Source organism: Pinus tabuliformis, chromosome 1_1 (genome assembly GCF_031772625.1).
Source record: "Pinus tabuliformis cultivar Carrire ecotype Pingquan chromosome 1_1, CPIR1, whole genome shotgun sequence".
Classification (NCBI taxonomy): Eukaryota; Viridiplantae; Streptophyta; class Pinopsida; order Pinales; family Pinaceae; genus Pinus; species Pinus tabuliformis.
In genome coordinates this window covers 409811564-409834740 of record NC_142297.1, presented here as the reverse complement: position 1 = coordinate 409834740, position 23177 = coordinate 409811564, and positions in this window count along the sequence as shown.

Sequence of the window (23177 nt, the reverse complement as noted above, 5' to 3'; positions counted from 1 at the left end):
TTGCAGCATATTAGAACAGCAAACCATGAGAAGAAAAGTGACGCAAAAGATTGATAACGGAGTTCAGCTATCTCAAAGCCTACATCTTCGGGCCCAGTCTTCAACGAGGAGGCCTTTATATTAGAAATTCAAAGCCAAAACAATATATCAAAGCTACATCAACAAGATCCTTGGCTGGTCCAGTTGTGTTCTGCTTGACCTCAGAATTCTGACGCAACTGACGGCTCAAAAAAAGACCTCTTACAACTCCCAGAATAAACCTGCAAAATTCTGCCTCCAAATCTCCAAAGCTGCTATGAAGCTCTTCTCTGCTACACAAAAAAATGTCACAACTCTACTCTCTCCTTTGGCGCATCGGTGTAATGTTACTTTATAAGTTTTTGAAACTCCATACATGGCAATTGGTTGCAATTTTATTACAAAAATAACCTATAGTTTAAAACCGCACCATATAAACATTAGATTTGGTTCTTGGTACAATGAAAATTATGCACATGGATATCGAAACTATACAAATATGGCATATTAATAGCAACCACATAATACATTAAACTTTAGCACGTTTGTATGGTTTATAAACTTTAGCATATAGTTACAACTTCTCCGATGGTGGTATCGCATGGCTTGGAGCCGGTGCATGTTGTTTAGACCCGTGCCCGCACGGTGTTGCAACGATAACGGTTCTGCATATTTTCCGGCAGTCACTATGGAGCGGTGGAATCGTGGCATAAAACGTTACACATAGCGTATGTTTGTCCAACGGCTTCCTTGACTAAGAAGAATAAAATATATCGTTAACCATAAACTTCACACCATATTAAATACGTTCAACCATATTTAATATAACCCATTTGTAATATGTGTTTCAACATTTTGTAACATGTAAAATTTCTCTCATATACATTTTCACCTTTAAGTTTAATATACGTTTATGAAACTTTAATAACATTAACCCCCACTTTTATATGTTTTGGATTATATTACGTTGGCATTGTTTTAGACTTAGGTTTATAACCCATTTCCATATTTAATATATGTTATGTACATAATTAATAAAATGTGACTATTTTATTTTTAATATATGGTTTTTGTAAACTATGAAATTTTAATACATATGCCATCATGTATAATAAGAAAATAACTTTTTAATCCATTCAACCCATTATTTCACCTTACAACCAAACTGAAGATGTTGCACTTGCAACTAAAATTGAGCTTTGGTCCTGCTGATTGTGAATGCCATGCGTTGAGCAGTAAAAATGCAACATGCACTGATTCGTTACAAACTTCAACAAGCAATTTCTCATTCATCCGGAGGCCAAATGCACTCGTTCAAGTTTTGTTGGAGTAGTTTCTATGAGCTCTACGCAATGGCATTGTTTCCACTCAAATCTAATAAATTTGAATTTGAGGCTTTTTATAGATCCTTGATCATCCATTGATCAATTTCGGATCATTTCCTCCATGCTCTGACCTTTTGGACCTCCAAAAGGCTTCAGTTCCATAAAATAAACGTGGGTTCCATTTTCCCACTTGGCCAGTATCTTTCGACCCTGTCCCGAGTCTGTGCGCTTTACTTATCCATGCAATCGTCAGCAAAACACACAAACTGCAGAATATATCAAGTCCTTTTTCACCCACATCTACATTCATATTTGCTGCTAATATCCAAGCACCACTAAACAATAATAAACCCATTAATAACAATGAAAATATTGACATAGTTGTAACCACACCCTGCTTTCATTTCATAGCTGAAACAAAACTCAACTTATCACGTTGCATCTCTTGTTGATGTACAATTTTGGATTCCTTAATCAGAGCTATCTATTTGTAATTAACTTTAATGATCTCTTTCTTAGGTTCTTTAGATTGTACAATAACATCTTTACTAGCATAAGCTGCTTGTTTTAACTATTCAGTAATAAAAAGAGATTTATCTTCTTTTGTGTGATGAGAATGTACAATATATTCAATTCCTTTTTCGAACAAGTGATATTGATTTTGTTCCCTGTAAAAGATTGGTTTTCTATCATATAAATATGGTTTACCCAAGACCATCCCACATGTATCTAGTTTTACCACATCACACATCACCTTATCCTTAAATTGAGAATTTATTGCAAATGGTAACATGCATTGCTCATTTACTCGTAATTTATGATTTCTTCTCATCCAAATTAAAGTATATGGTTTACGATGCTTTATGGTTTTCAATCCCAATTTCTTAACCACTTTTTTCTGAAATTAGGTTAGCTTGAGATCCACTATCTAACAATGTGTCGATATTTGTATGTTTCATAACAACCCTTATATGAAATAACTTGCCTCTGGAACTGTTAGAATCATTACCTTCATCGGATTTACCAGTCATAATCAATGATGCGATTTGTGTCTCATCGCCTGAATCTGACCCTAGGTCCAATGGTTTTGTTGTTGCTGCAAACTTTTGCTTCCCTTTTCTGATCCACTTCGGTTTCATTTCTGGATGCAATTGCTAATAGTGATCCTCGTCATGGCCCTCTTTCTTGCAATGTTTACAAGAGATATTTTCAACCTCCTTCTTGTCGAAGTTTACTTTCTTCACTTTCCCTTTTCCCTTGCTCTCGATTCTGGTTGTCGATTCTGATAATACCCCAACTCCCAACTTACCTACTTCAATGTAAGTCACTTGTGTTGCCACTTCATCCAAGTTAGTAGGATTGAACATAAATACAGTATTGTGAACATACTCAGATAATCATCCTATGTATTTCATTAGAATTTCTTGAGTATACAAAGTAATATCTAACATCAATGCCTTCTTACGAAACTTATCTGTATATTCCTGCACTGATTGACCTTTCCTAACTTTTAGTCCTTTCCATTCTATTAAAGATTTTTCCTTATATCCCAATGGATAAGATTGCTTTCTAAGTGCAATGATAAAATCAAACCATGATGGAAAAATATTACTGATATGCTGAGTACCTGTTTGTAACTTACTTTGCCACCATGTCAATGGTGTACCTACTAAATGAAGCGATGTTAGTTTGATTTTCACTTCATCTTCAGTGATCTGTTGCACGCTACAATATACATCCATTTGCCTGACCCAGTTGTCAAGTTTCTCGACATCAACTTGTCCATTGTACATGGGTAACTCGAACTTAACATTGACTTTCAACAATGGTTTTGAAGTTTCAAGTGGAGTAAAGAGGGAAGTGATAGGGTCTTTTTAATCGCTTTCATAATCTTTTCCAGATTATTAAGGTTGTCCTTCTTCGTCTTTAGATTTTCCTATCTTAAACTCTCGATACATTTCTTCGACCATGGCTTGCAAGGTCATGAAAGCATCCACGAAGCCTGCATCAAATCCAAACGAATGATCATCACTTCTTTCTTCAGCCATCTCTTCTCCTCAAGTTGTCCTTCTTCTCGAACCAACTTCTGGATCTTCTGCAACAAGTTTTCCTTCACCAAGCTTAGATTTTCTCTTGGTGATCATGCACACTCTAAATCACAGTTAACAACAACATTCTCTGATACCAAATGATCTCCAAAAAGATCTTTAATTGAAATGTGATTCATTCACTGTTTAGAAAGTGTTAATGCATGATTTAAAAACACCATTAAATACATAAGCATGAAGAACTATTAAGAAATTTTGCAGCATATTAGAACATCAAACCATGAGAAGAAAAGTGATGTAAGAGATTGATAACGAAGTTAAGCTATCTCAAAGCCTACATCTCATAGCCTAGTCTTCAACGGGGAGGCCTTTATATTAGAAATTCAAAGCCAAAAAATTACATCAAAGCTACATCAACAAGATCCCTGGCTGGTCCAGTTGTCTTCTGCTCGACCTCAGAATTCCAACGCAACTGACGGCTTAAAAGAAAACATCTTACAACTCTTGAAATAAACTTGCAAAGTTCTGCCTCCAAATCTCCAAAACTGCTATGAAACTTTTCTTTACTTCCAGAAAAATGTCACAACTCTACTCCCCTTTGGCGCATGAGTGTAATGTTACTTTATACGTTTTCGAAACTCTATACATGAAAATTGGTTGCAATTTTATTACAAAAATAACCTATAGTTTAAAACCGCACCACATAAACATTACATTTGGTTCTCAGTCCAATGAAAATTATGCACATAGGTATTAGAACTATATAAATATGGCATATTAATAGCAACAACATAATAAATTAAAGTTCGGCGCGTTTGTATGGTTTCCAAACATTAGCATACAGTTACAACTTTTCTGACGGTTATATCCCGTGGCTTGGAACGATGCATGTCGTTTGGAACCGTGGCATGTGATCATACCACCCTTATCCGCATGGTGTTGTAACGATAGCAGTTCTGCATATTTTCCTACGGTCACGGTGGAGTGGTGGAACCATGGCATAAAAAGTTACACACTATGTATGTTCGTCCAACGGTTTCGTTGACTACGCACCATAAAATATATCGTTAACTATAAAGTTCGCACCATATTAAATACCTTCAACCATATTTAATATACTCCCATTTGTAATATGCGTTTCGCCATTTTGTAACATGTAAAATTTCGCTTCCATACATTTTCACCTTTACGTTTAATATATGTTTATGAAACTTTAATAACATTAACACCCACTTTTATATGTTTTGGATTATATTTCATTTCCATGGTTTTAAACCCATTTCCATATTTAATATATGTTATGTACATAATTAATCAACTGCACCTATTTCATTTTTAATATATGGTTTTTGTAAACTATGAGATTTTAATACATAGCCATCATGTATAATATGAAAATCACCTTTTAATCCATTCAATTCGTTATTTCACCTAGCAGCGAAATTGAAGATGTTGCACCTTCAATTGAAACTGAGATTTGGCCTTGCTAACTGTGAATGTTATGTGTCGAGCAGTAAAAATGCGATGTGCACTAATTCGTCACAAATTTCAACAAACAATTTCTCATTCATCCGCAGGCCAAATGCACCAGTTCAAGTTGTGTTGTAGTCGTTTCTGCGAGCTCTACGCAATGACATTGTTTCCACTCGAATCCAGTAACTTTGAATTTTAGGCTTTTTCTAGATCCTTGATCATCCATTGATCAATTTCAGTTCACGAAGTTTGTGTTGATCTGTCCATCCACTAGGCCAAATAAACGCTTGGTTATAGAGGCATCCCCCTTTAAAACCTCAATCAAGGAAAAAACCTGTTAACATAATTGCATTTGTCATTTGGCCAAAACCCAACCAAGTTATCCCAAGTGAGCCTTCACCGCTCACCTCCCATGACCCTTACAATGAATTCTTCCAAAGTCTTTCAAATGCTTTATTATATGCAATCCACAGGTAAGAAACCATGCCCAACCAAAACCATGGGCTCAAAACCACCATTACTTGACTTGGCAACCTTGACTCTTTTACCAAGTTACATTTTACCTAACAATAGAAATTGTGAATTGAGGAAAAATTAGGAGGTGGAAGAGACCATGATGGGAAAGGAAATCTTGACAAAACTGAAGGGTTGGAAGCCAAGCAAGGGGCCAAAGAAAAGAGCTAATGGGAATAAGAAAACTCAAAATATCTAAGTCCTCGAGGACATGTTGAAGAAAGGATCAAATAGTAAAGGAAAAATCCCATAAAATGGAATTTAAAGAAGAAGCGAAAATACCACCTTCAAAATATCAAAATAGATAAAGCATATTAAAGCCATGAATAAAAATTATGTGCCACCTTGCTCTCCTTAGTATTTCCAAAAATCCCTTCTCTTTTGCTGAAATCTCTCACCTCATAGAATGAATGATCATCTTATCTTATAAAGATGATAAAATATGGGAGGTCTAGCTAGGACTAAACCCTTCAATGGCTACTAACGTCCATGACCTTGCATATTTGAAGTGATTAACCTCCAGTTAAGCCTGAACAATAAATTAGTATCAAAACTAGCAAAAACCACTATTATGGAATCGTTAAGTCACATGTTCATTCGTACAGGAGCATTCATATCTTATTGGCCTTCTTTATTTTCTTTATTTATTTTATTTTGGTGATGCGGGGGGGGGGGGGGGTATGGAAATTCCCATGCCCATGTATACTTGTTGGAATGATGACCATGCCAACCCCCGAATTTTCACAATGCTGATGCCCCATTTGGGATTCTTTTTTATGGAGTTGATCTTCTAATAAATTTGAATTTAAGATGAATTTATACTAGTTATATATATATATGTGTGTGTGTGTGTTTATGTTACATGTCAACTCCATGTTAAACATAAAAATAATTACACCTCTGTTACACTAAATAGCACACATTTTTAATTTATTTTTAAATGTTATATATAGAGAGAGATTTATAAAAATATTTTGTATAAGGTAGACATTAAAATATTTTAGTTGTGATAAAAATTGATTTTTTAATTAATATTTCTTTAAAATCCATTTGTCAACCTCCCTCACATGTATATATTTTACTTAAAGTAATATTAAAATATTTTATATAAGATCAACATTATGCACCACTGGTTAATTTCATGTTTAGTACAAAAGAAATTATGCATCTTTAACATTATAAGCACTGAAGTACCTAAAAGAATCAAAATTTTTAATATGTAAATTTTGCTATCATTTAATTTTATCCCATGTATTAATTCTTTCATATTAGAAAATATTGCATATTGACAAACTTTATCTTTAATTCTACTTGATAGAATTGAGTTTAAAATAAATTTAGATTGATTCTCTTTTAATGTTGTCTCTCTCTCACACATATTACATTATGACTAAAATAAATGAAACCCGTAGAGATAGCTGAGTGTTTGACAAATTACCACTATTAAAAAGGGAGAAAAGTTTTGTTTTGTTTTTTTATTTTTTAAACATGTTATAAGGGAAAGAACATAGGTTCATGCTCCACTCCATCTTGAAAATTTAAGAGGACGCAGTGCATCCTTGGAGAGGCGATGAAGTAGTGTTTAATTCCCCATAATGTGTGTGAAGGAGATCCATTCAGATGAGGTAAGTGTTTTCTTGTTGTCAAGTAGCATGGTGAAGGTAAATGTTTTCTGCTTGAGATTTGTTAAAAAAATTGTTGCTTTTACAATGAAATTATATAGAATCAACATTTAATTATTTTATCTATATTTAAAATTAAAAATATATATATATATATATTGTTTTTTGAATTTTATTTATATATATATATTATGTTTTTATGTTTTGAAAACTATATATTAGAGTTTTATTTTTTTTCTATATATAAAAATATATGGAGGAAAAAAGAAAAATAAATTTCTAATATTATATATGTATATAAAATAAAATAATTTAATTTAGTATCATATATTAGAGTTTATTTGTTGTTCTCTCCGTAAAATAAAACTTTAATACATGGTTATATATATATATATATATGAAAAATTACTCTTATATATAAATAAATATTTAATTTAATTTAAACATTAAATTATTTTATTTATATTTAACCTTAAAATATTTTTTTTCCGATATATTTTATATTCTTATTCTTTTACTCTTTTATATATATATATATATATATATATATATATATATAATATTAAAATATTTTAATTCATATGAAAATTAAAACATTTTAATGTAAAATATCCTATAGCCATTGTTGAATTGAGGCTTCTGTGATCTATATCAAGTTTATGAGAGATTTTTCGGCGTCAATCACATGATATTTCATTTGTCGATGGGCGAACCAGTGTGGTTCATCATCGGGACAAGTTGAAGAATCAGATCTAGGTTGCATGTTAAATAGATAGAGCAGAACATACAACGGCTATAATTCTTGACCAGGCAAGGCTATATTGACTAGCGGTTATATTTGACTAAGAAATGGTTAGTTGGACCGGAATCACGGAATTATAGCCGTTGGATGTTCTGCTATGCCTATTTAACATGCAACCTAGATCTCATTCTTCAACTTGTCCTAACTATGAACCACACTGGTTGGATCAAAACACGTCAACAAATAAAATATCATGTAATTTAAGTCAAAAAATCTTTTACAAAATCCTATCACCATACCGAATATATATATATATATATATATATATATATATAAATATTTTAATTCATATAAAAATTAAAACATTTTAATCTAAAATATCCTATCACCATACCGAATATAAAAAATAATTATGACCCTATTTTATACATCAGAATGAGGAAGCAATCAAAAACTTGATTATATGTCACTAATGACGAAGAACATAACAGTAAAGGTGAAATCTTAATTAATGAATAAAAGAGACCACACCTAATTCAAAGAGGTTATTTGACTCTACGAATAAAATAAAATGCGATGGCAGACGGCTATATGCACAACCAAACGAATCGTGAGAGAGACGTCTGCTCTAAATACGGAGAGTCAACTGAAGGAGCAATGCCCGAGATTGTTGTGCGAGAGTAGCAAAGGCCGGAAAGCAACTTGTAGAGCCTCAATCGTTTTTCTCTCCTTATCTATCTATATATAGTGAGAGAGAAAAAACAAAATTTTATTATATCTATATTAAATACTACGTATTAGAGTTTTATTTATTTTTCTCCCATCTGGAGAGAAAAAAGATAAAACTCTAGTACATAGTATACTATCACGATACCGAATAGAAAACGAATTATAACCCTATTTTATACAAATTTATAATTCCTTTCAACATCACAATGAAGAAGCAATCAAAAACGTGAATATATGTCACTGATGACGAAGAACAGTAAAGCTCTGTGAACAAGAAATCAAGCAGCTTTTTTTTTTTTGAACAGCTGAAATCTTAATTAATGAATAAAAGAGACCACACGTAATTCAAAGAGCTTATTTGACTCTACGAATAAAATAAAATGCGATGGCAGACGGCTATATGGCTAGACGGATAGTCAACTGAAGGAGCAATTGGCTTATAGCCAACCAAACGAACCCTGAGAGAGACGTCTATTCTAAATACGGAGAGTCAACTGAAGGAGCAATTGGCTTATAGCCTACCAAACGATACCCAATAAAAAAGAATTACTACCCTCAAAGAGGTGATTTCCCTCTAGAAATAAAATGCGATGGCAGACGGCTCTATATACACCGACCACAAGCCACAAATGCGTAAGCGAATCATTAAAGAGACGTCGCCTCTAAATATGAGAAGGACACAGAGATCAGACGGAGCTATCGGCCGAGATGTTGCGCGAGAGTAGCAAAGGCCGGAAAGCAGCTTGGCATCTTTCCATGACATGCCATATCTGAGGCAACGACGACCTTCGAATCTTTATGGTACCAACAAGTCTGCACCTCTCTCTATTGTGTTGCAGAAACATGCGGTTTCCACGTAGAGATGTTTTAAAGAGCATCACCTTCACCTCCATATTCTCAATCTCTGTATTATCGCCATCCATTAAAGTATATTGTGAAGTGTAAGATCGCTTAGAAAAGAAACATACAAGCTCTTATAAGGAAAAGTATAGGATAGAATAGAATACTTTTTTTTTATTGAAAGATAGTATTGAGTAATTTTTTTCCAGTCGGAAAAACCCGTCTGTTTTGTATTATATTTAAAACGCTAGTATTATATTTAAAACACTATATATATATATGAGGATCAGAATATCATCATAGATATGATAGTGTATCCAATATTTACTACAAACTTCAGTGTCAGCCATATACTAAAACGGCAACAGAGGTTAGACTCCTTCAATAGAATCTGCTTTTTCCTAAATATCTCTTAAATTCTCATTATGGAAACCAGAAAACATTAATACATATTTGATCTAGAACTTGTTATTCGTACAACAAAATATATAGTGATCTTTCACCTATTTTTTTTATACAAGACCATATAGAAAACATTTACAAAAGGTGATACAATTTTCTTTTCAAGAATCTTATCTGTGCTGATGTTCTGCTCCACTCTCAAGGATTTTAAAGCACTATCTTGGCATGTTAATGCTTCCTGCTTCTGTCATTGTTGACCCTATTTTTACTTGGACATGCATACCTTATTTTGTGGCTAGTAATTCTTTTTTTGACATTTCATCGGCATTCTAGTTGTATGCTCTGCTGATGTGCTGTATCGAAGATTGCTTAAGAGTGCTACATAGGCTTTGTATGCATTTTAGCCAACCTTGTAGGGAATTATGTTGAATATTATTCTTCCCCAAGATGTGATCAACCATACACCTGGAATCTCCATATATTTGCATTTGTGGGATATCCAAAAATTTGGTAATCCATAGTAATCCCCATAAAGCAGTTGCTTGTGCTTTCATACTTGTTACCTCTCCCCCATTCCAATGAATCCAGTACTCTTGTTATTCTGTCACCTTTAGCCAAATTCCACATCCACATCTCCCTCCTTGTGATGCCCCATTAAAAAACTCAGCCGGGTATTTGGTAACCTATACCATCCCCTTGTCTTCCTTTTCTTTTCGCTTGGTGCCAGCTCTCTCATCCGATTTGGTACATTGTTCTATGTACTCACAAATCAACTCCTCTCTCTATCCACTGGTTCCAAAAATAAGGTGGTTACAGCCTTTCCAGATCTCCCGAAAGACAGCGAGTGTGCCAACTTGTGCATTGTGTACTCCACCATTTTAAACATTCATCAATTGTATTAAAATGTATGTATGGTATTTGCTTCTTGGTGGTGAAGTGCTTCCATATGCTTATAGATCTTGGACAGTGTAAGAATAAGTGACAATTATCATCTCCTTATTTCCTACACACGTAACATATCCCCGGTCCGTGATGTTTTCTCTTTTGTAAATTTTCCCATGTAAGATTCTTATTCTGCCATGTTAACCATAGGAAAATGATAATCTTTATGGGAATACTAGTTTGCCAAAACTTATAAAACCAACAACATTATGCACGTTGCAGCTCCTTCGTACACAATTTGAGATAGCAATCCGCCACTTCAATCTCTTCGGATTTCTTCTTTTTTCCAGCCCAGGTGATGCAATCCCCTTTTCTGTCATAACATATACCTGCATCTTTTAATGATTTCACAAGCTGGAACCAATCTAATTCGTACTGTCTTGTAAGGTTCAGTTGGATGGAGTCAAGCCAGATTGGTATATTACCACTCCATTCACTGATCATCTGATTCAGAACAAATATGCCCTTTCTATTTAGGTGGTTTATTAAATCCCGTGTACCAAGTGGGATCTCACTGGATCCAATAATATTATCTATACCCAGAATAATTCTATTTCCCAGAACCATATTGAGTAATTGTTACACTTATTTTATTAGAAAATACTTATCTACATTTATTTCATTGTATTGAGTAATGGTTACGTTTATTTTATTTGAAATTAATTATCTTCACTTATTTCAGTGCAAATTAATTATATAGAATTAACAGATCATTTATAGTAATTGTAAGGGTTTGAAAGTTTATTACTGCTTGCAGGTTTTTTATAACAGAAAATCTCAACACAAAGTAAATATAATTTTTGTAATTTTTATGATGCTCTTTATACCCTTCAGGTACATATAGGTTAGCATTCTAGTCTTACCTTAAGATCATTTTTTTGCGGTTGTTTTTAATGATATTAAGATCACATCTTTGTCGTTGTTTTTAATGATATAAAGAGTTGTTGTATTGTTTTGTTTGTTGTTGTTGTTTTGAGATTTAATTTTGCATATTTCTATGATTTAATTAATATAATTTTATTTTAATTTATCACTGTCAGGCCAGGCAGTAACTCAAAGAAAAATTGATTCGTATATCATATTCCTTTAGGTTGCTCTTTATTATATACATGAGGGAGAGACTGTTCACTTCATCTCCCGATGACTGTTCATATTACTTATTATTTATTTACATTATATTCACCCAATCCGGATGATTAGGTATCAACATTCCCCCCCTTAATCTGAAGGTATGTTGGTGAGTCCAAGCATCATTCAGAATCGTTCAAGTTTTTCTCTTCCAAGTGCTTTGGTGAAGATGTCGGCAATTTGCTCATTAGTGGAACAATGACGGAGATGGATTGTTTTGGCCTCAACATGATGTCGAATCAGATGATATTTGGTATTGATGTGCTTCGTTCGATCATGGAACTTTGGGTTCTTGGCCAACTTTATTGCAGAGGTATTGTCAATGATGAGTGGAGTTGATTGTACTTGTTTTACCTGTAAATCTTCAAGAATTTTCTTGAGCCACACAATTTCTTTTGTTGCTTCAACTGCTGCCACGTATTCTGCTTCCGTTGTGGAATCTGCTGGAACTGATTTCTTGCGTGATCTCCAGGAGACAACTCTTGATCCAAGACTCATAGCATATCCTGAAGTAGATACCCCAGTTTCTTTGTCTCCATCGAAGTCTGAATCATAGTATCCAATCAAGCTGAAGTCGTCCACCTGTGTATACTTGATTCCAAAGTCTTGAGTTCCCTTCAAGTACCTTAGAACTCTTTTTTGCATAAACCTGGAGAGGATTCCAACAGCAAACGAAATGTCTGGTCTGGTAGTAGTTAGGTAGTTGAGACTTCCTACAAGCTGTCTATACTTTGTTGCATCCTCAAATTCTTTTCGTTCAATAGATGTGAGCTTCAAGTTTTGTTTCATTGGAGTAGTAAGAGGATTGCATTCTGTCATGCCAAACCTGTTCAACAGATCTCCAATGTATTTCTTTTGAGAAAGAAATATGGACTTTGGATGTTGAATTACTTCAATACCAATATAGTAATGAACATAGCCCAAATCAGTCATTTCAAAACTTTTCCCCAATTTCTTCTTTATGGATGCAATGTAGCTTTCATTGTTCCCTGTCATCAAAAGATCATCTACATATACCACAAGATATACAACTATTTTGCCAACTTTCTTGACAAATAAAGTTGCATCATCAAGATCATAATATTTGAAATTGAGTTTCAGAAGATGCTCAGTTAGTTTTTCATACCATGCTCACGGTGCTTGTTTGAGGCCATACAAGGACTTCACAAATTTGCATACTTTATGTTCATGTCCTTTCACAACAAATCCTTCAAGCTAGGACATAAAAACATTCTCTTTTAGATCTCCATTCAAGAAGGTAGTTTTTACATCCATTTGATGGACTTTCCAACCATTCTGAGTTGCTAGGGCAAAGAGTGTCCAAATGGTAGCCCATTTTGTTATGGGGGCAAAAGTCTCCTCATAATCAACTCCTTCCTTCTGTGCAAAACCTTTTTCCACAAGCCTATCTTTATGCTTGTCAAGTGAGCCATCAGCTTTATACTTGTTCTTGTAGACCCACTTGCAGCCAATTGGTTTGGTTCCTAATGGAGGATCAACCAACTTCCAAGTGCCATTCTTTATGAGGGCATCATGCTCCTTTTGCATCACTTCTTTCCATTCATCATGAGAAGCAGCTTCTTTGAAGGAAGTTGGTTCAAAATCTATAGACAAGTTCAATTCACAATCATAAGAAACATCCATATCAACAGGGGAATTAGAGTCATCTACATCACCTCCATTTTGCCAGTTTGAATTTCTAGTTCCTGTCTTTCCAACCTCATCAGGATGAACACTTTCAAGTGTCTTTGTTAGCCACTTTGGGGGACCTTTCTCAGATGGTCCAGGCTGCTCCGCTGATTGAGTTGGGACTGAATCAAGGTTGAGTCTCCCAATTCTGTCAATCACATCACTTAAAGCATCATCCGTTGTTGGAGTTTCATGCAGGGGAGAGTGTTCTTTAGAAGAAGATTCCACATGTTGATCTAGTATAGGAATCCCCCCTTCAAGATGTGGAATCTGATTATCAAATTCTTGAAATGATTTTGCTTTTGCGAATCTATCCAAGCGATCAAGTTGCCGCTCAACAACATTGTCAATTTTGGATGATTCAAGAAAAATTACATCTCTAGATACAACAAACTTTTTATTTACTTCATCATAGAGACAATATGCTTTGGAGGTGTTTGAATACCCTAGGAAGATACATTTACGACTTCTAGCACCAATTTTGTTTCTATGTACCTTTGGTATCAAGGCATAATAGGTGGAACCAAAGACCCTGAAATGCTTTACCAAAGGAACATGTCCATACCACATTTCATATGGAGTCTTGTTTCTAATAGCATTAGATGGACATCTATTCTTTATATATGCAGCACATAAAACAACATCAGCCCAAAACATTCTCTCTACATTTTTGAAGAAGAACATGGATCGTACCATATTTAAGATTGTCCTATTCATTCTTTCAGCTACACCATTTGTTGGGGATTATAAGGCACAGTTGTTTGATGTTTGATCCCATGTTGGTGAATATAGTTTTCAAATTCATTTGATGTGTATTCTTTTCCATTATCGGTGCGAATAGACCCAATATGAGATTGTGCATCATTTTCAATCCATTTATGAAAGTTCTTGAATGTTTGAAAAGCATCAGATTTGTTCTTCAATAAATAAACCCAACACATTCTGGTGTAGTCATCAATAAATGTCATTATATATTTGTTTCCATTTGCAAAAGGAATAGGCATTGGACCACATAAATATGAATGAATGAGTTCAATTTTTCTATGTGCTCTTGAATGTGAATCATGAAAAGACTGTTTTCTATGCTTTCCTAGAATACAAGAATCACATTGCTTAAGTTTCCCAGGAATTGTAGGCAAACCAGCAACACCATTTTTCTTCAACAAGTGGAGGCTGTCATAGTTCAAATGCCCAAATCTAGCATGCCATAATAAACTTGATGGAAGTGTACCTTCTTCATAATGAGAATTGTATGAGAAATGTTGTGCACGAGTAGAGGTTCCTTGTAGCTTGAGAAGCCTTTCTTCTTCGATTCCCCTCATGACAAGTGAGTGGTCAGATGCTTTTATTACCTCAAGCTTGCCATCAAACATATGAATGGAGTGACCTTGTTAGCAGATGTGGACCAAGGACAACAAGTTTCTCTTGAGCTGTGGGAGATATAGAACATGATGCAGAGGAAAGTCTGGAAGACCAGGCAGTTTAAGCCTGATTGTGCCAAGCCCTGATGGCTTGATTTTTGATTGGTCTGCAAAGTATACTGCTCCATCAACATTGTCAGTAAATTCTTTAAAAAAATCTTTTCTATGATTCATGTGGCAGGTTGCTCCTGAATCAAGCAACCAATCATTTTTCCAAGAAGCAAGTGAAGCATTAAATAAATCTTCATTTACTCCAATATTACATTGTGCCACAACATAGTTAATGGATTCAAGTGCTTTACCTTTGTCTGTATCATGAGTTTTACCTTTCTGTTGGTTTCTTTGCTGCTCAATTTTGTCCCATGGTAACTTGCATGTAGAGGCATCATGTGATCCATTTCTTTGTAGTGTATGCAGTGCAAATCTATCTTTTCTCCTTGAGAGTGTCTGCCCCCCCTGCCTCTGAAATATCTTCCTCTTCCTCTTCGACCACCTCTTCCTCCAGAAGAATCTTGAGCAGGATTCTTTTCTTTATGAGCAAGGCACACAGCCTCTTCAGAAGATTCAGGGGCTGTCTTCTTTCCAAAAGCTTTCTCTCTTTCAGCAAACTTTTTCACAAGAGAGTCAAAGGTGATATCTTTGAGATTTCCAGTTGCTTGCAATGACTCAAGATAATTGGAGTAAATAGGATAAAGTGCCTTGAGAAAAGTGATAAGAGGAATATCCAATTCAACCTTAGTGGATTTGATATCATGCATTATAGACTTTACTTCAGATGCAAGAGCAAGAGGATCATTATTTTGCAGTTCAAGAGTGAAGAGTTTAATCATGAGTTGAACAACTTCAAGTGCAGAATGTGAGTCATAGAGTTCTTTCAGCTTTTGTAAGGCTTCAAAAGCAGTTGAAAATGGTGAAATATGGAAACTCACCTCTTCATTTACAGATGCTACGATTAATGCATAAGCTTTGTTGTTCTTGTTTTCCCAAATGACGAGCTCTTTGTCTAAGGTAGGTTGTTCTGGTTCTTTGTCTCCATCTCCAACACACACTCCTTTCCACAACTCATTGAAAATGAGCATGTGTTTTATCATCCGGGACCACTCAGGATAGTTCTCTTTGCCAGTGAGAACTATTCCCACGATGGATATGATTGAATGCATACTGTAACAAAAAAACTTTTGCTGCAAAACTTTTACTCTTAATGGGAAAAAAATATAGTTATGCAATGACTGGACAACAAACTCAAATTGACAGCAAATGTCAATACCCCAGATATATATATCACACTATTCAAAATATATATCGGTTTCTTTTTACATTGATCACCCAATGCAGCCCTTCAAAAAAAAATTAAAATTACAAAGGCAAAAAAAACAATGTATTAATGAACACTGCAATGTTTCCTAGCACTCCATTATCAAAGCGGTATTCCATCAAACTTTGTGGTCTCATTACATGCAATAATCAATCCTTCAACATTTCCTCGCAAGAGGAATTTGCTCAATTGACAATCAGTGGATATCTGTTCATCAAAACACTCTCATGCTGCTGAAAAACACCCATGACAGTCACTATACTTCCTTCCTTGATGTGTCTGGAGTGAAACGTAAATAATCAAACCATCTGAAGGAGCAAGCTATGGCACAAATTGATTCAGATTTTGAGACTGAAACTTATGAATAATATATACATCAAATAAGTTCATTACCTCAGATTCCTCTGATAGCCATAGACCACATAGAAATTAACTGGAAGACGTAACATTAACACATAGTTGAATATCGAAATCAATTATTATGGATTGATTGTTGAAAGCACAATGGCAATGTTCTCATCGGGCTCCCCGAATAGAAGTGAATGCAACATACCCTTGTAGATCTTTGGTTCACGCACCAGAGGCTTTGATTCATGCACCAGCAACTTTGATTCATGCACCAGAGGCTTTGATTCACTCACCAACAGGTTTCACGCAGTAAACTTGGTCATGGAGACGATTCATGCACTCAACGTAGTAGTGCTCTCAAAGAAGTAGTATTAATGCTATCAATGCAACAACGTGGAATGAGAAATGATTCAGCAGTTCATCCTGACACATGGCAGAGATGGCCTTCAGTCTGCTCAGAATACAATTATGCAGTGGGTGCAGAATAATTATGTAGTGGGCGCAGAATGGGTCAGAATCACTTATGGCAGACAGAGCGCACAAAGGCAGTGGATAGAGAGAGCAGTAGGCAGAAGGGAGTTACAACTATTTTGAGAGTTGGCTCTGATACCATGTCAGACTAGGTAGTAACTCCTCAAAGCAAGATTGATTCGTATATCATATTCCTTTAGGTTGGTCTTTAATATATACATGAGGGAGAGATTGTTCACTTCATCTCCCGATGATTGTTCATATTACTTATTATTTATTTACATTATATTCACCCAATCCTGATGATTAGGTGTCAACAATCATTTATAAATTATTAAGGTTTTTTATGAAAATAAGTTAATGTATTTTATTGTACAATTATATGATTTTTGTTTTTGTAAAGTAAATTTTTTTATCAAAGATTTAAAAAATGTAGTAAAACAATAAAATGTTTATGGGGAAACCAAACTAGAAACACAAATGAAATTTAATAAAAAACTAATTTGTGAGGCAATTCCATTAAAACCATAATCTATCTTTAAAATTAAATAATAAATGTAAAAATAAAGAACTGAAAGGAAAATTCCATTTCTACTTATTTGAATCTATAGCCTCAAGAGCAATAACTTCTTTTTTGCTAACAAGAGAGTCACCCAGAGTCAAGAGGGATGCACAAGTGAGCTTCCATGTGTCTTAGTCTTGAGTGTAGGGATTGCATGGTGATCTACATTTCATCCATCACTAACAAAATTTCTTCTTTGGCATCATTCCTTTTTTATAGGATTCTTCCCAATAGAACCTTGAGATGTCTATATATATCAACTTTATACATGTACTAGCTATATTTTCCATGGATATGACTTTGTGTCAAGTACCTGGTCACTAGTGTCAACAAGAATGTTTGAGTCAATGGGGCAAAAATTTCCCTTTGTGAACTCACATTGACACGTTCATTTTCCACCACAATAGGTTGAGGCATGTGCTCCCTGTAACATTGAATAGAGTTGGCAACCCTCAGTTGGGCACAAGAACTATCTTGTGTGCATTGATATGAAGTGACTCATCAAATCTTAGCCCTTTGGTGAGGCATGGCAAAAGATAAAAGAATAACAAACTACAGACCAGAACTGAGAGAGGGTGGAAGCACAAAAGGAGAGAAGGGAGGACCAAGTCCAACCTGACAATGTTGATGGGAGGGAAGTTAGAGGGAGCTACTTGGATGAGAAACCAAAGAAATGGGAGAGTTAGAAGGGAAGGAAAAAGAGTCCATAGATACACACGAAGGAATCCAAGGAATAAGGAGAAGAGAAAGTAAAAGATTTTCAAGAACATCAACTGGCACAGTAAACGTCTCACAAAAGTAGAAGCCTTCCAAAGTAACAACAAGAAATAGAGAAGGAAAAGGAGGTAAAAATTCAATATTTTCCAGCATAAATAGAAAGTTCAAGAAGTCATATGCTAGAAGACAATAAATGAAGCTAGCTAGCTCCATGAGTTGTAATAATGCTATCTTTAGTGTACCTTGGATGAGCATATGGTTTCTTCCCGTATGCAGATTTGACCCACTAAACAAGTTGAAAGACATCCTTGACATGAATTGATTAGTTAGGACAGTGCAATCCAACAACAATCAATCTCTAGAAACATGAGTCATAGATATGCCTCATCTCTACCTAAGCTAGTTCATTGACACTATATTTGAATGTTAAATTACTACCACCAAACCATGTTTATTACTCATGGTTTACCATGTGATGGAGTAGGGGAAAATTAAGATGCCTATGGGGGTATATTGCCACTTCTCATTCCATAAATGGATGGTGGGTCAACAACAATGCATCGCTACACATGTCTCTCCTTGAGCACCTATTCTAGCAACTATAACCACCGTAAAAAAAAATTCTTATGCTTCGTTTTGGAGCCTCCCTCCTAAATCACAATAGCTTATCTCATACTGACGCAGGTACTTATGCTTTCGTTAAGCTTTATCTTTTGCTTTATGGATTGTGTTTGTTCACTTTGTTTGATTTCTAACCACAAGCCAATCTCTTCACTTGGTTTTGACCCTATTCCACGCTTTCCTTAGTGAACTACACAATCCTTGAGGGAAACCAGCCTTGCTCTTGGAAATTGTGCAGTCCAAGTCAACAGTGAGCCTGTAGATCCAGAATTGTGTAGAGCCAACTAACATCCTGCCTTCAACTCAGAAACTGCGGAGAGCATGAGAGGTAGCCATAGCCAGTCAACCCAAAAATTGTGCAGAAGCTTTGCCCCAGTAGCTTCCTGATGCATGTGCCAGTGTCTTGTCCAGTTCTCCATGGAACTATGCAATCTCTCCGAGCATGCATGGCATATTTTCTCGAAAAAACAAAATGCAAAAAGAGAAAGAGAATCCCTAGAAAATATGGATCTGTTTTTAGCATTCCAAAGGTGGCACTTGAGTTATTTTGGAAACTTTCGCCAAGTGTCGCTTTTTCCTAGGTTTTTTGCCTTCGCATCATAAACGCTAAATCGACCAAATGTATTTATCATTTGCACATTCGATCTTGGAGCTATGGCATTCCTAAGGAGATCTAGGAACATTCGGCACAATCATCACAACTTTTTCGAGTAAGTCTTTCTTTTCTAGTATTTTGTTGCTTTTGTTTGCTTGGCTTGTGAGAGTGTTGTTTTACCCATTTTATTCAATAACCGTTGGCATTTTGATTTGTTTTAGCTTGTAGAAGTGTTGTTTTAATTTTTCCATTTCTTTTCCCAAGTGTCGTATGCATTAAACATTTTTTGCACTAACGATCATCATTGCAGTGACTCTCTCCACAAGCTTCATTGTTATTTAGTTTGATTGATTCATGCAATCATTTTGTTTGCATGCATCATCATTCACTTAGATCTACACCAACCATCACTTACACTTTCAGATTTGCTCGTTTTCATGTCGCCATTGGGCAGATCTGGGCTTCTGTGGCCCAGATCTTACTCCTCCCCGGCATGCACTATACATTTATGGATCTCAAAGATCTTCCTTGGCTCTAGGAATTATGCAGAGGTTGCTAAGGCCTAGCTCCTACTGCGCACTGTGCAGTTCTAGGAGCCAGTCCTAAGCCTTGGCCACTAGGATTGTGCAATGTGTAGTCCCATCCAGCCTGAGCCAGACTGAACTGCGCATTGTTCAGTTCTAGTTAGCAACACCTCCCTACTAGTAGTTTGGACTACGCAATGCATGAAAGCAACTAGCAGTCAAAAACCTATGAGAGCCAAAATTGCCCAATTCTTCCCAACAATTGCTCAATTTGTTCCTTGGTCTATTCTTCAAGTGATTTTTATTTCAAGCTAACATTTCCATGCCATGAGTGTCCTCTCTATCTCCAGGCATAACAGCTTTTGAGAAACTCTCCAGGAGTGCATGTAACATGGCTTCCAAGAGAGCCACATCAAAGGATACCGTTGAGAGTAGCACTGGGGATGAAGTTGAGAAGGTGTCAATGAATTTGTCAGTCTATGCAGACACACAGATGCTCATTGAGAAGGGAATGAAGTTAACATGGCAAGAAATCAATGATATCTTAGTAGTGGACTTCAAGGAAGATCTAAAAGATTGGCAGGTTTATGTCAATATCCACCAGTTAGGCTTACATAATGTTGCATGCAAGTACCCCACCTTCCCATGTGCGAACCCGTTAGATTGTCTCACACATAGATCCAAAGACTATGGCATTAAACAATTCTAGTGGGACACAACTTACTACCTTTAGGATGGAGAACTATCACCATATCTATCATTTACCTCAGCGAGTGGATCACATCGATACAATTTTCTATGCCACACCCAGCTATGTGAACACCAAAGACATCATAAAGTGTTGGGTGAAAGACTCATCGAACTTTATATTGACGGCCACTAATGTGTACAAGAATAAGTCACTTAGAAAGGCCTACCAACTCTTGATCATATTTTCATATCGATTGTACAGTCAAGAGAGCACGTAGACCTTTCACAGAATTGGGTGGTTGTGTTAGACAAGTTGGCGAATGATGAAAGGTCATTCAACTGGTTGAATCTGTTGGCTCTTCCATTGAAATTCCATGTGACTGACATTCATAATCCACCCAAAGATGAGCAAGCGAGATTCTACATGTATGCATATCTACTTAATGCAATCTGTGCCCAACATCAATTTCCTGGCAAGGGTTGGACATGGACACCGTCAGAGATTGTCGTGAACATTTATTGCATGTTTCTTTTTGAGTGCAGCTATTGAGGAGTTATGATGAGGTTGAATTTCCATTTCATTATCCCAGTATACAAGTTGATCTTTGAGCAAGATCCACCTTGCATGTCCCAAGAAACAATGGAGGCAATACTTAACATTATAGATTGGTATGCCTCACCCGATGGCACCTTCATCAAGATGTTTGGTGGAGAGAAGCCTTCGCATGTTCTACCACGGTATGCCACGGAAAATTTGGTCATGCAAGAGGTCTCATATCACATCTCCATAGGGTTATCAGTAGCACTACATAGGAGGAAGAAGGCACCATGGCCCTCTCTTCCTTTGTGGATTGGATTGTACGAGATTAAGAGCTTAAAGGATGCGAGTGTCGAAGCTAACGAGATAGAAAGGTTCGAGTTCAACACCAAAGACTTCAATCCGTATGATCTCCATGATATTTTCAAGAACCACTATGCGACAGTGTATTATCCATGGATCCACGGAACATGTTATTGGGAAGAGGAGGACCCTTGGAGATATTGTTGTATTGACTCCAAAATCAATGAAACCATAAGTATAACAACTACATGGAAAGATTCTCTGCAGGCAACAACACCATAGGAAGCAACAATAAGCAGCAAACTGACACATGAAAAAGATAAGAGGAAGATTTTTGAGAAACCAGAGGTTGATCAAAGCTACAAGTTCAAAGAATATCCCATCACTCATAAAGAAAATATGGTAGCGGAGGAAAAGACGCAGCAACGCGTAAAAGGAGGAGCGAAGAAAGAGAAAAAAGAAAAGGTTGGAGGAAGAAAAAAAGAAGTTACAGGAAACGGAGAAGAAGTTGAAATAATAGCAAGAGCTAAAAAGGAGAGAGAGGGAAGAGAAGCAGAAACAGGAACAAGAAGGGAAAGCTGCATTGACATAGTAAACTGCACCCATACAGGTTGAGGAGTCAGAATAGCAAACAGATGAAGAATAGGGTGAGCAGATGAAGGATGGAGAACTTGCTCAACATATTAAGAAAATGGTTGAAGTAATGGACATGGAGTTGGCACAGAAGCCACATAATGAAGATACTGATCTAATGTTGAGAGCACCTGAGGTCACCCCGTAGTCTCCACCACCTCCAGTATTAGAATCAGTCTCAAGAGATAAATGAGAGGTTGTTCTCCTTGATGATGATCCGATGATGGATGTGTATAATATATCCTTTGACGATTTGCAACAGAAAATTGTACACGAACAAAGAAAGAATTTCTCGGATGATCACACATCACCTACATTTATGAAGGAAAGGGTGATAGTGTCCGATGTTAGGAAGCATCAGTTTCCATGGAAGATGCCACTATGGCTTATGCAGGAGCCATGAGCTCAAATGTCAAATTTATGTTAGCATAGAATGAATAGTTGGAAAAGAACTTGCAAGTAGCCAGGCAGAAGGAAGAAAAATCTGTAGGATCTACAATGGCAGATATAAGGAAAGTGATACTTGCTGAAGTATCAACTCTTGAGGCCACCATGCAGAAACTCTATGACGTATTTTTCACCATGCATAAGGCGGTTGTCCATCTATATGGTTTTCAGTAGCGAAGCAGTAAGATAGTCCAAACTCTCAAGGACATAAATGTTGTTATTGCACATGTGTAAGAATGAAAAATGAGGTGCAAGGGAGCCCCGATTTACTTGCATAATATGATGTAGCTGCAGAAAGAGCTAGAGAAAGCACGGATCATGATGTTGATCTAGAACTATGAGAAACTTGTCCCGTTCGTCAGTAGCATACGGGCTTCCTTTGCATGGTTGTATAAGAGTTTGGATGTCATGGTTGGGAACACACAAGATCCCATCAATCGATTCCCTCACCACAACTATTGAGAAGAACCAAGTTTGACTAGAGGTCGACAGGTACATGGAGCAACTAAGATGAGAGGCCA